The sequence below is a fragment of the Spea bombifrons genome, chromosome 10, assembly GCF_027358695.1.
Source record: "Spea bombifrons isolate aSpeBom1 chromosome 10, aSpeBom1.2.pri, whole genome shotgun sequence".
Taxonomy (NCBI): Eukaryota; Metazoa; Chordata; class Amphibia; order Anura; family Pelobatidae; genus Spea; species Spea bombifrons.
In genome coordinates, this window is record NC_071096.1 from 36,325,140 (window position 1) to 36,336,415 (window position 11,276).

Genomic DNA, 11,276 nt, shown 5'->3' on the forward strand with positions numbered 1-11,276 from the left:
GCCGCTTACATAGCGTTAGTGCACAAAGGGAACTTTAACTCCAGACCCACATTAGTCTGCGACAATAAAAAATATACATGCTCTTAGACTGAAATACTGCAAGATGGTGTATATTACATCGGTTGGTGGATGCATTGACGCCATCCTTTTGTGCGAAGAGAGTGCCAGTCTACTGAAGCAGCACGATGCCCACCTACAGCGTTATCTCATTGCAGGGATAGTGCCAGCCCACGGCGTTCATCCCGCACCGTGACACCATGCCAGTTACACTGCAGCAGATGTCCGCAGCATGTCCTCACATTATAGAGCCATTACTATACAGCTCAGGCAGCACTATTACCTTGCCATGGGGCAGATCTGCTAACTGCACACGCAGCACCAAACCCTACCGCATGCTGTGTAATACAAGGGCAAGAGAGAGGCATGAGTTAATGGATAATGGAAAGCCACTAGCTAGCAATATATGATATTTTAAACAATAATAATAAAGGCCAGTGGCCCCAGTGATCTGTGATCCTCAGTACCCCTGCTCTTTGTGGCACCCGTATTAATGAAATGTAGGCAGCATGCACAGCGCTTGTATCTTTTTGTGTTTGTCGGTGCCCGTCACCTCCATGTGAATGAACAAATACAGCTCATGTGACCAGCAGGGCATTAGTGGCTGTTACAAAGTGTGCCCACTGATAGCTGGGATCCTTTCAAATGGATAACACTATAACCCAGACAGCTGGAATCCATTCTCAGCATATACACTGTAACCCACCAACAGATGGGATCCATTCTCAGTATATACACTGTAACCCACCAATAGATGGGATCCATTCCCAGTATATACACTGTAACCCACCAACAGATGGGATCCATTCCCAGTATATACACTGTAACCCACCAACAGATGGGATCCATTCTCAGTATATACACTGTAACCCACCAACAGATGGATCTACTCCCAGTATATACACTGTAACCCACCAACAGATGGGATCCATTCTCAGCATATACACTGTAACCCACCAACAGATGGGATCCATTCTCAGCATATACACTGTAACCCACCAACAGATGGGATCCATTCCCAGTATATACACTGTAACCCACCAACAGATGGGATCCATTCTCAGCATATACACTGTAACCCACCAACAGATGGGATCCATTCTCAGTATATACACTGTAACCCACCAACAGATGGGATCCATTCCCAGTATATACACTGTAACCCACCAACAGATGGGATCCATTCTCAGCATATACACTGTAACCCACCAACAGATGGGATCCATTCTCAGTATATACACTGTAACCCACCAACAGATGGGATCCATTCCCAGTATATACACTGTAACCCACCAACAGATGGGATCCATTCTCAGTATATACACTGTAACCCACCAACAGATGGGATCCATTCTCAGCATATACACTGTAACCCACCAACAGATGGGATCCATTCTCAGTATATACACTGTAACCCACCAACAGATGGGATCCATTCTCAGTATATACACTGTAACCCACCAACAGATGGGATCCATTCTCAGCATATACACTGTAACCCACCAACAGATGGGATCCATTCTCAGCATATACACTGTAACCCACCAACAGATGGGATCCATTCTCAGCATATACACTGTAACCCACCAACAGATGGATCTACTCCCAGTATATACACTGTAACCCACCAACAGATGGGATCCATTCTCAGCATATACACTGTAACCCACCAACAGATGGGATCCATTCTCAGCATATACACTGTAACCCACCAACAGATGGATCTACTCCCAGTATATACACTGTAACCCACCAACAGATGGGATCCATTCTCAGCATATACACTGTAACCCACCAACAGATGGGATCCATTCTCAGCATATACACTGTAACCCACCAACAGATGGGATCCATTCCCAGTATATACACTGTAACCCACCAACAGATGGGATCCATTCTCAGTATATACACTGTAACCCACCAACAGATGGATCTACTCCCAGTATATACACTGTAACCCACCAACAGATGGGATCCATTCTCAGCATATACACTGTAACCCACCAACAGATGGGATCCATTCTCAGCATATACACTGTAACCCACCAACAGATGGGATCCATTCCCAGTATATACACTGTAACCCACCAACAGATGGGATCCATTCTCAGTATATACACTGTAACCCACCAACAGATGGGATCCATTCTCAGTATATACACTGTAACCCACCAACAGATGGGATCCATTCTCAGTATATACACTGTAACCCACCAACAGATGGGATCCATTCTCAGTATATACACTGTAACCCACCAACAGATGGGATCCATTCTCAGCATATACACTGTAACCCACCAACAGATGGGATCCATTCTCAGCATATACACTGTAACCCACCAACAGATGGGATCCATTCCCAGTATATACACTGTAACCCACCAACAGATGGGATCCATTCTCGGTACATACACTGTAACCCACCAACAGATGGGATCCATTCTCAGCATATATACTGTAACCCACCAACAGATGGGATCCATTCTCAGTATATACACTGTAACCCACCAACAGATGGGATCCATTCTCAGTATATACACTGTAACCCACCAACAGATGGGATCCATTCTCAGCATATACACTGTAACCCACCAACAGATGGGATCCATTCTCAGCATATACACTGTAACCCACCAACAGATGGGATCCATTCCCAGTATATACACTGTAACCCACCAACAGATGGGATCCATTCTCGGTACATACACTGTAACCCACCAACAGATGGGATCCATTCTCAGCATATATACTGTAACCCACCAACAGATGGGATCCATTCTCAGTATATACACTGTAACCCACCAACAGATGGGATCCATTCCCAGTATATACGCTGTAACCCACCAACAGATGGGATCCATTCTCAGCATATGCACTGTAACCCACCAACAGATGGGATCCATTCTCAGTATATACACTGTAACCCACCAACAGATGGGATCCATTCCCAGTATATACGCTGTAACCCACCAACAGATGGGATCCATTCTCAGCATATACACTGTAACCCACCAACAGATGGGATCCATTCCCAGTATATACACTGTAACCCACCAACAGATGGGATCCATTCTCAGTATATACACTGTAACCCACCAACAGATGGATCTACTCCCAGTATATACACTGTAACCCACCAACAGATGGGATCCATTCTCAGCATATACACTGTAACCCACCAACAGATGGGATCCATTCCCAGTATATACACTGTAACCCACCAACAGATGGGATCCATTCTCAGTATATACACTGTAACCCACCAACAGATGGGATCCATTCTCAGTATATACACTGTAACCCACCAACAGATGGGATCCATTCTCAGTATATACACTGTAACCCACCAACAGATGGGATCCATTCTCAGCATATACAATGTAACCCACCAACAGATGGATCTACTCCCAGTATATACACTGTAACCCACCAACAGATGGGATCCATTCTCAGCATATACACTGTAACCCACCAACAGATGGGATCCATTCCCAGTATATACACTGTAACCCACCAACAGATGGGATCCATTCTCAGTATATACACTGTAACCCACCAACAGATGGGATCCATTCTCAGTATATACACTGTAACCCACCAACAGATGGGATCCATTCTCAGCATATACACTGTAACCCACCAACAGATGGGATCCATTCTCAGCATATACACTGTAACCCACCAACAGATGGGATCCATTCCCAGTATATACACTGTAACCCACCAACAGATGGGATCCATTCTCGGTACATACACTGTAACCCACCAACAGATGGGATCCATTCTCAGCATATACACTGTAACCCACCAACAGATGGGATCCATTCCCAGTATATACACTGTAACCCACCAACAGATGGGATCCATTCTCAGTATATACACTGTAACCCACCAACAGATGGGACCCATTCTCAGTATATACACTGTAACCCACCAACAGATAGGATCCATTCTCAGTATATACACTGTAACCCACCAACAGATGGGACCCATTCTCAGTACCTAGCTCACCTCTGTCTAGGGTCTCTGGGTTGTCTCCTTCCCTAAGTAACATAAACCCACACAGTGTCTGCTTCTAACAATGTGGAGATCCCTGGTGGGGCAGGTGATGGTGACTATCCTAGTTGTAATACTGATGTGTTTGTGTTATCGCAGCCCTTTAAATGGATTTCAGAGGGAAAATTTGAGTACCATGGCCATAACAACTGCTTTTACACACAGAGGCCGGATTGCCCTGTGCTTCGGTTTGGGTCGGTGTCCACAGTGGGTGAGCGAGACTGAAGATTCCACGTTAGAATCCTAGTAGATCAGTTCTGTCACCAACGCAGCGAGGCTCAGCTGCTGAACAGCGACACGATAATTGGGAATTAGAGGAGGGTCAACGGCTCGGGAAATATTATTCCTGGTGGCTGTGACTGGACTCTTCACCTCTGCCAAGGAGTTGATTAGCACATCTGGCACCATCTGCCCGTTTCCACCAATGTGTCAGGGACCTCGGCTCCTTGATAACTGACACTTGTTGCTAACGCTTTAAGTCCCACAGAGATACATTGGAAAGGGTTAAAGCTTTCAGGCAAACAATACCTCTAGAAGCTGTATATTAGAAGCCAGCTGTAACAAGGTGGCTGTGACAAGCTTAATTATGCATTCCGGCATATTTCAGGAGCACCTACAAATTTCTATCCACTTTTCCTGATCTGAAATCACACATCTGAGTGCTTTATTTTAGCAGAAATGTTTGGGATTCTTCGTGGCCGGCTGAGTCACACGAGTGCAATTTTAGCAGCTGCCAGAAGCCATCATTATGCATTTTCCTGCATTAAATGCTCCGCTCACTGAATGTCTGAAAAATGTGACTAAATGAAAGTATACATTTGCCTTCAGTCCTTGAATTATAAGCGAGAACACAGCGTTACGCTAACAGAACAGTCTACAGTCTACAGACATCTTAAATGCGACTTGCTGTGAGAAAAGTGTAAGCTCATAGGAGCAGGATCCACTTCTCCCTCTGCACAGTATAGTCTAATGTGTGTGAATGTCACTGTCTATTTTAATGTTATTGTTCATTTTCTCTCTACAGGAACGGCCGTCGCTCTATAAATAAAATGTAATGTAGAAGGAACGTATTCACTGTGCATCTGTAGGGCTATGTTCTAAACGTTGGCTGTTTCGGGGCAGTAACAAAGAATAATATATTGAGTATACTAACAGTATGTAATCGCTGAAGCGGGGATACATGTTAGGATAATGCACGTCCCCTGCTGTGGGAACGATGCAATACCCCGGGTGTGGAGTTTCTTATCACAACAACACAATTTATTTCAGAAGCTGTCAAACTTCATAAAACTGTCATTCCTTAACATGAGGCAATGACTGATAGAATGTTGTCAGCATCTGCCACATTATATTATATACGTTATAACATACGTTATAACATACGTTATATATTTACCATTTCACCTAGAATAAATAAATAAATATTTATTTGGGGTGATATGGTAAATGAAGTATAACGGCAAGCAATGCGATTGTGCGGGAATGTTACGATGTAGAACTCACTTCTTCTATCCCTAAAACTGTGTTATTTCATTGTTAGATGAGATGCCAACAAAATCTTCCTAATCCTCATTCCCGCAGGGATCAACACTTCAAACTCCTTATTATTTTATCTTAAGATGAGAACAAAGAAACACTAATCCTTCCATCAGGACTTTGGCATGTGTCCAGTTTGATAAAAAGATATTATTTGTGGTGGGCACATTCAAGGCGCTGGGAATGTCTCATCAGACTCTAATGTATGGATAGATATTTCATACAGCATGTGCCTCTAAATAATCAGGTCACATCACCCACATGATGATGGAAAATGAGAACAGCCATAACATGTTATTAAAAGTAATATTTACCATTGATTTTCTGTTCGTGCAATCTGTAAGGGCCTACATAAATATAAATGACCTTTCACATCGTCACAATGCATCACATATTATATGTCAGAATACAAGTAACACATTTCCCGAGTGAAAGAACGGCTTTGTACGGCGTTAAAGATGTAGATCTCTTTTGATGTTCTGTCCTCCTGTGTCATAGAATACACATTTGAATGTCTTTCCAACGCCTATACAAGGCTTACGCGTGACTACTAGCCTGTGTAAGCGTATTCATAGTTATTTCACACTCAATGGGCTTTTTGCATAATTCCTAGACTCCCGGGGAATGTAACCTGCACCCTAACACCACCCAGTCAATGTCTGTCTCGTTCTACACCTATGATCCACGGTAGCCAGGTTCCTATTGATAGATATCAGTTTGTTTTGTGCAACAACAGTCAAAGAGGAATTCTTTACTGCAGCTTAATTACATTGTCTTGTTGCCGTGGCTACAGAATTTTAGTTGTACTTTGGTCTTGGAGGGAATTGCTTTCTTGACATGTTGTATCCCATTGTCCCTCCACAAAAATGATACATGCGTGTTTTTTTGTAAAGGGAAATTCTGAGAACACGCCGCTGCTTTATTCAATAGTCTAAACGACAACCTTATTAAATAAATGGATGAATAAACGCTTTCTAATGGTAATGACTGAGTGCCGGCAACACATTACTGTCTGCTCGGTTGATGATACCTTTCACTGGACCAACGTCATTCGAGGCTCTGTTTTTAAATCTCACTTGTCTAGATGAGTGGGGTCATTGCGGAGAACAATGATTTCTTTGTTTGCAATTGTAAATAACAGTTTAATGGTTTTTCCAGGTCTTCTAGCCGAGAATACTAGCCTAATTACCTTTCTTACCCCAAACTGCTTTGGCACAGGCTGGGGGCAAATCAGTTCTAACTTGCCTAACAGTGCAGAGGGGACTTTGCTTTAATGCAAAAGCTATTGTCCAAAGTCACCCCCCCCATAAAAAAGTTTTCCTTTGGGAGCTAGAAAACCTGTTGTTTTAATATGTTTGCCAATAAACAATTCTTATTACTTTTCATATACATTAAATATCATGACATGATCAGATTTCTATGCGCATCTGGTGTTTTAGAGGTTATATTTTAGGTGGTGTTTTCTTGCTCTATGGAAATGCCAATTTCAGCACCACGGACAGCACCAGCTGCTAGCAACACTATGGAAAGCACTGTGGTCCTAAGAGGCGGCAGACAGAGAAGGCAGACAGAGAAGGCAGACAGAGAAGGCAGACAGAGAAGGCAGACAGAGAAGGCAGAGATCTAGCGGGGGATCCACCTGGAATACTGGGGCTGGATGGAGAGGATCACTTTAGGAGCTGGCACGGCAGAGAGAGGGAGGATCGGAGGGCTACAGAACAGATGGGGACTGTGTTTTTCAATGCTAAGCAATAAAACAAAAGAAGAAAATAATTTCCTAAACAATTAGAACAACGTGTGTTCTTTTTCTTTATTATGATGGCAGAAGTAACAATATCAGATGACTTTTGAGGGGCTCTTTTACATTCCAGAAGTGTTTATAATTATAAGACAAGGTTTATTCCAGAGCAAATGCTCTGAAAAATACCCCTTGTCTTCTATTCGAGGTCGTCTTCTAATCAGACCTCAAATAGAGGTCTGACTACAAGACTAAGATCCGGATCCCCCTGTCTGGCAGCCGGTGGAGGTCTGCATGATGCACGCAGATAACCTCTGCTGCCGGCACTTCTGCTGGGGCTTCTATAATGGTTCCGGGCAGAAGCAACGGAGGTTGTCTGCCCAAATCGCGCCGACGTTCACCAGCTCCCAGAGAGGAGGATCCCCCCGCAGTGCAGGAGACCTGGATCATTCTCTCTGGCAGCTGGTGAGCCTCTGCAGGATGAGCGCAGACACTCTCCACTGCTACCCGACACTCCTTCAAAGAAGCCCCGGCTCATAGAAGAGCAAGCGGAAGACCTGGGTAGCAGCGGAGGTTTTCTGCCGGCATCACGCAGACATCCACCGGCGGCCCCCACTTGACACCAGGGAGTCTGGAGCACAAGGGACATGTCTAGGGATGCATCAGTAAGTGGGGGGGGCATATAGGGGGTATAAGACATATCAGGGGGGCAAATAGGGGGAATAAGGCACATCTGGGGCAGAGTGGTAAATAGTGGAATAAGGCATATCTGGGGTCAGAGTGGCATATCAGGGAGGAGGAGTGGCATATAGGGGGGTATAAGGCATATCTGGGGGGCAGAGTAGCAAGCCGTGGGGCAGATGTGCATAACTGGAGGGCCGGTTGGCAAATAAAAGGAAATAAAACCCCCAAATCTTCTTTCTAAATTAATATTAAAATTTTGTGGGGTCGAGCGAATGCGGTAATCCTTGCTAGTACTGGCTAGTAAACACAGCACTTTGAGAGCGATCTTAACAATGCCGCTATTCCCTTCAGTGTTGTGTGAAATGTAATAGATGCAGAGATGCTCAATGGCGCTCTGAGTTTAGCGAGCTGAAGACAGCACTAGAGCTACTCAAGGCCAGAAATCTTTAATAATAACCCATTCCCTGCTCACGGCCCTCGGTTTTAAACGGCTGGCGACCAAGCAGCTGGTTGTATACATAATGCGATATACCATATTGCTGGCTTCATACCTAACATTATTCCTTAATAGCTACTACACTGCAAGAGCCACAGGGGCCCTGGATACCCATAAATCCCAACACATTCCAGTTACTGGATGCTATTTAAGGGCTCCCAGATGATGCTGGCTGGTATATTGCATCATATACCGGAGGGATCTCTCAGCATGAGTTAAATGTCAGCGGTGGTCATGGATAAAGTGATGGGAGAAGCTGGAGTCCCAACGGGAGTGGAACTTGGGAGAGAGAGAGAAGGGGAGAGAGAGAGAAGGGGAGAGAGAGAGAGAAGGGGAGAGAGAGAGAAGGGGAGAGAGGGGGGGGTATTTCTAACTCCACAGAGCAGTTTATGTGACAAGCCTTTAGTTACCGTAAACCGCACGTTACATTTGTCAAAGCAACACAGCCTGTATTGGTTTCTGCTTAGAGCCCCTATGATGGACGTACATTAGAATAACTGATACCAAAAGCTTAACCACACACTACAAAACAAAAAATCTAGCACACTATGGCTGTGAATTAGCACGCCTCACAAAATATCATTTGTTTTTGCCTTGGGGCATGGATACATCACCTGCTGCATTTAAATACCATTTACCACAATTTATCCTACCTATGAGACCTATTAAAGTACTAGAGATAAAAATACAGATGGCGGATAAATTCAAGGTGTTGCGCCACAGACCATTTTAAAACTGCTTTCTACTCTCTTGTTCCTGACGGCTTTACGGACATTCTTTAGGGTATTCTGTGCATTCTAGTTCTCCTGGACAGTTCCAGGTCTCAATTGCCTTTTTCTGTAAAGTTTTGTTTTCTCACATGATCATCAGCCGCTTGTCCCAATAATTATTTCCACAAACTATTTATTGCAAAACTATACCTTAAAGGAAGTTTTTCTGCATCTATTTATCAGACAACATGGCAGATAATACCCCGACGAGCGCCACTTCTTTGTTTGGAAGTCACCAGAGAATTTCCATGTGACCTCACACGCTAATTGACAACAGAGTTTAATTACTGTATCTAATTATAGAATGTGGCCTTGAAGAGCTTCTGTCTCTCGTGCTAATCATAATTAACTTGCTTTAGATCTTCAGTTTAGCTCACGAAAACAGATATTTGAAACAAACAGGCTTTTTGTTTAACAATAGGTGCTACAACTTCACAAAACACTTACAAGAAACAGATGTCAAGATGAAGAAAAGTGATTTTGTTTGATCATATCAAGCAGCTTCACTCAACTAAATTTCTGTTGATCCGCTGTTGCTGACGTAGGGCATCATCGTGATCATTGATGGGAAGCGATCAGGTAATCACCACCCTTTCACAGGGCCTTTAATGGCGCAGACATGTCATTTACCTGTAGACCGTTGGGACACTTCTATAGCTTCCGCCTGTGCTACCAGCTCCGAGAGAATTCATTGAATTAATAAAAGGGGGTTGAGCGAAGAATTCTTCTTACAGTCAAAAGAATTTCCCCTATTTCTGGGAGAAACTGTTTGCTCTGTTTGTTAGAGAGAATTATCAGCTGGGTAACACACAATATGACTGGGTAATTCTAATCCTGTAACACATTCATCCGAATACAAGGGTTTTGCGTTGGCCAGTGACAGGGGAGAGAGAGTTGAAGCCCGAATTAATTTTCTTTGTATCATCCAGATGCATTCCTTTAATTACTGCAATTCAAAGTATCTCGAAAAGGTAGCGAGAGTGCCCTTGTGTAACAAGCTTTTAATACTCTTTGGTTGGAATGCTGAGAGCATCTGCTTCCTGCTTCATATTTCTTAGGACATTCAATTCATTATATAAATTAATTGCCTAAATTACTCCAATTAGCTGCTTAACTGGTAAAAGTGTTTGTCCTTGGGAGTTATGGCAGAAGCTTTGCAGTTTAAAGTGTTTCCTGGTGATATGCAGCTGTAGTCTCTCCAACTCTCACATGACATAATCATGGGAAGCTACCGTCTATTCTATTGCAGAGTTCAATTTGTGGGTAGCCTATGAGTAAATCCCCAAAGAAGAAACAAAGTAACCATACTCACTTTGAAAATATAGCATCTAAAATTATTATTTCACTGGGAACTCACCAGAAAAGGTTGACTTTTAAAGCTACAGGGTGCTGGCAGTTGTGGATAGATAAACACCAGTGGACCATCACTGAGCTATCGGGGAGGATAGGTAGCGCCAAACACCTATGGTATGATGATGATGAATGAAATAACAGAACTGTATACTCCAGGAGTTCCATTCTGATCACTGTGTTTGATTTTCGGGCTGCTTTAGAATGTCTCTGTAAGTAAGAATACTAGCAGAAGATTTAGCAGATTTGCTGCATGCCTCCGGCGTTAATCCGTCATCCACTTTTGAGCAGAAAATTAATTTTATGGAGGCTTTTCTAAAATTTGTAAACAGCTGAAGGGTTTTCGAGTCATCGCTGACTCACAGAGCTGAGGACAATGCAGGGATGCTTGGCAAAGATAATTGCTATTGATACAAGGAGAGTCACCTCAATCATACCCAAGAATTGACGGGGAAACAAGGGTTTCTGAAAGGGTGAGTATATATACACAAACTGAAAATGACTGCACTTAACGCCTCCACTTTACCTCCTGGTCTACGGAATGAGCAGCTTTAAAAAGTCAGACGGTGGCGGCAGCAGGGAATAATTA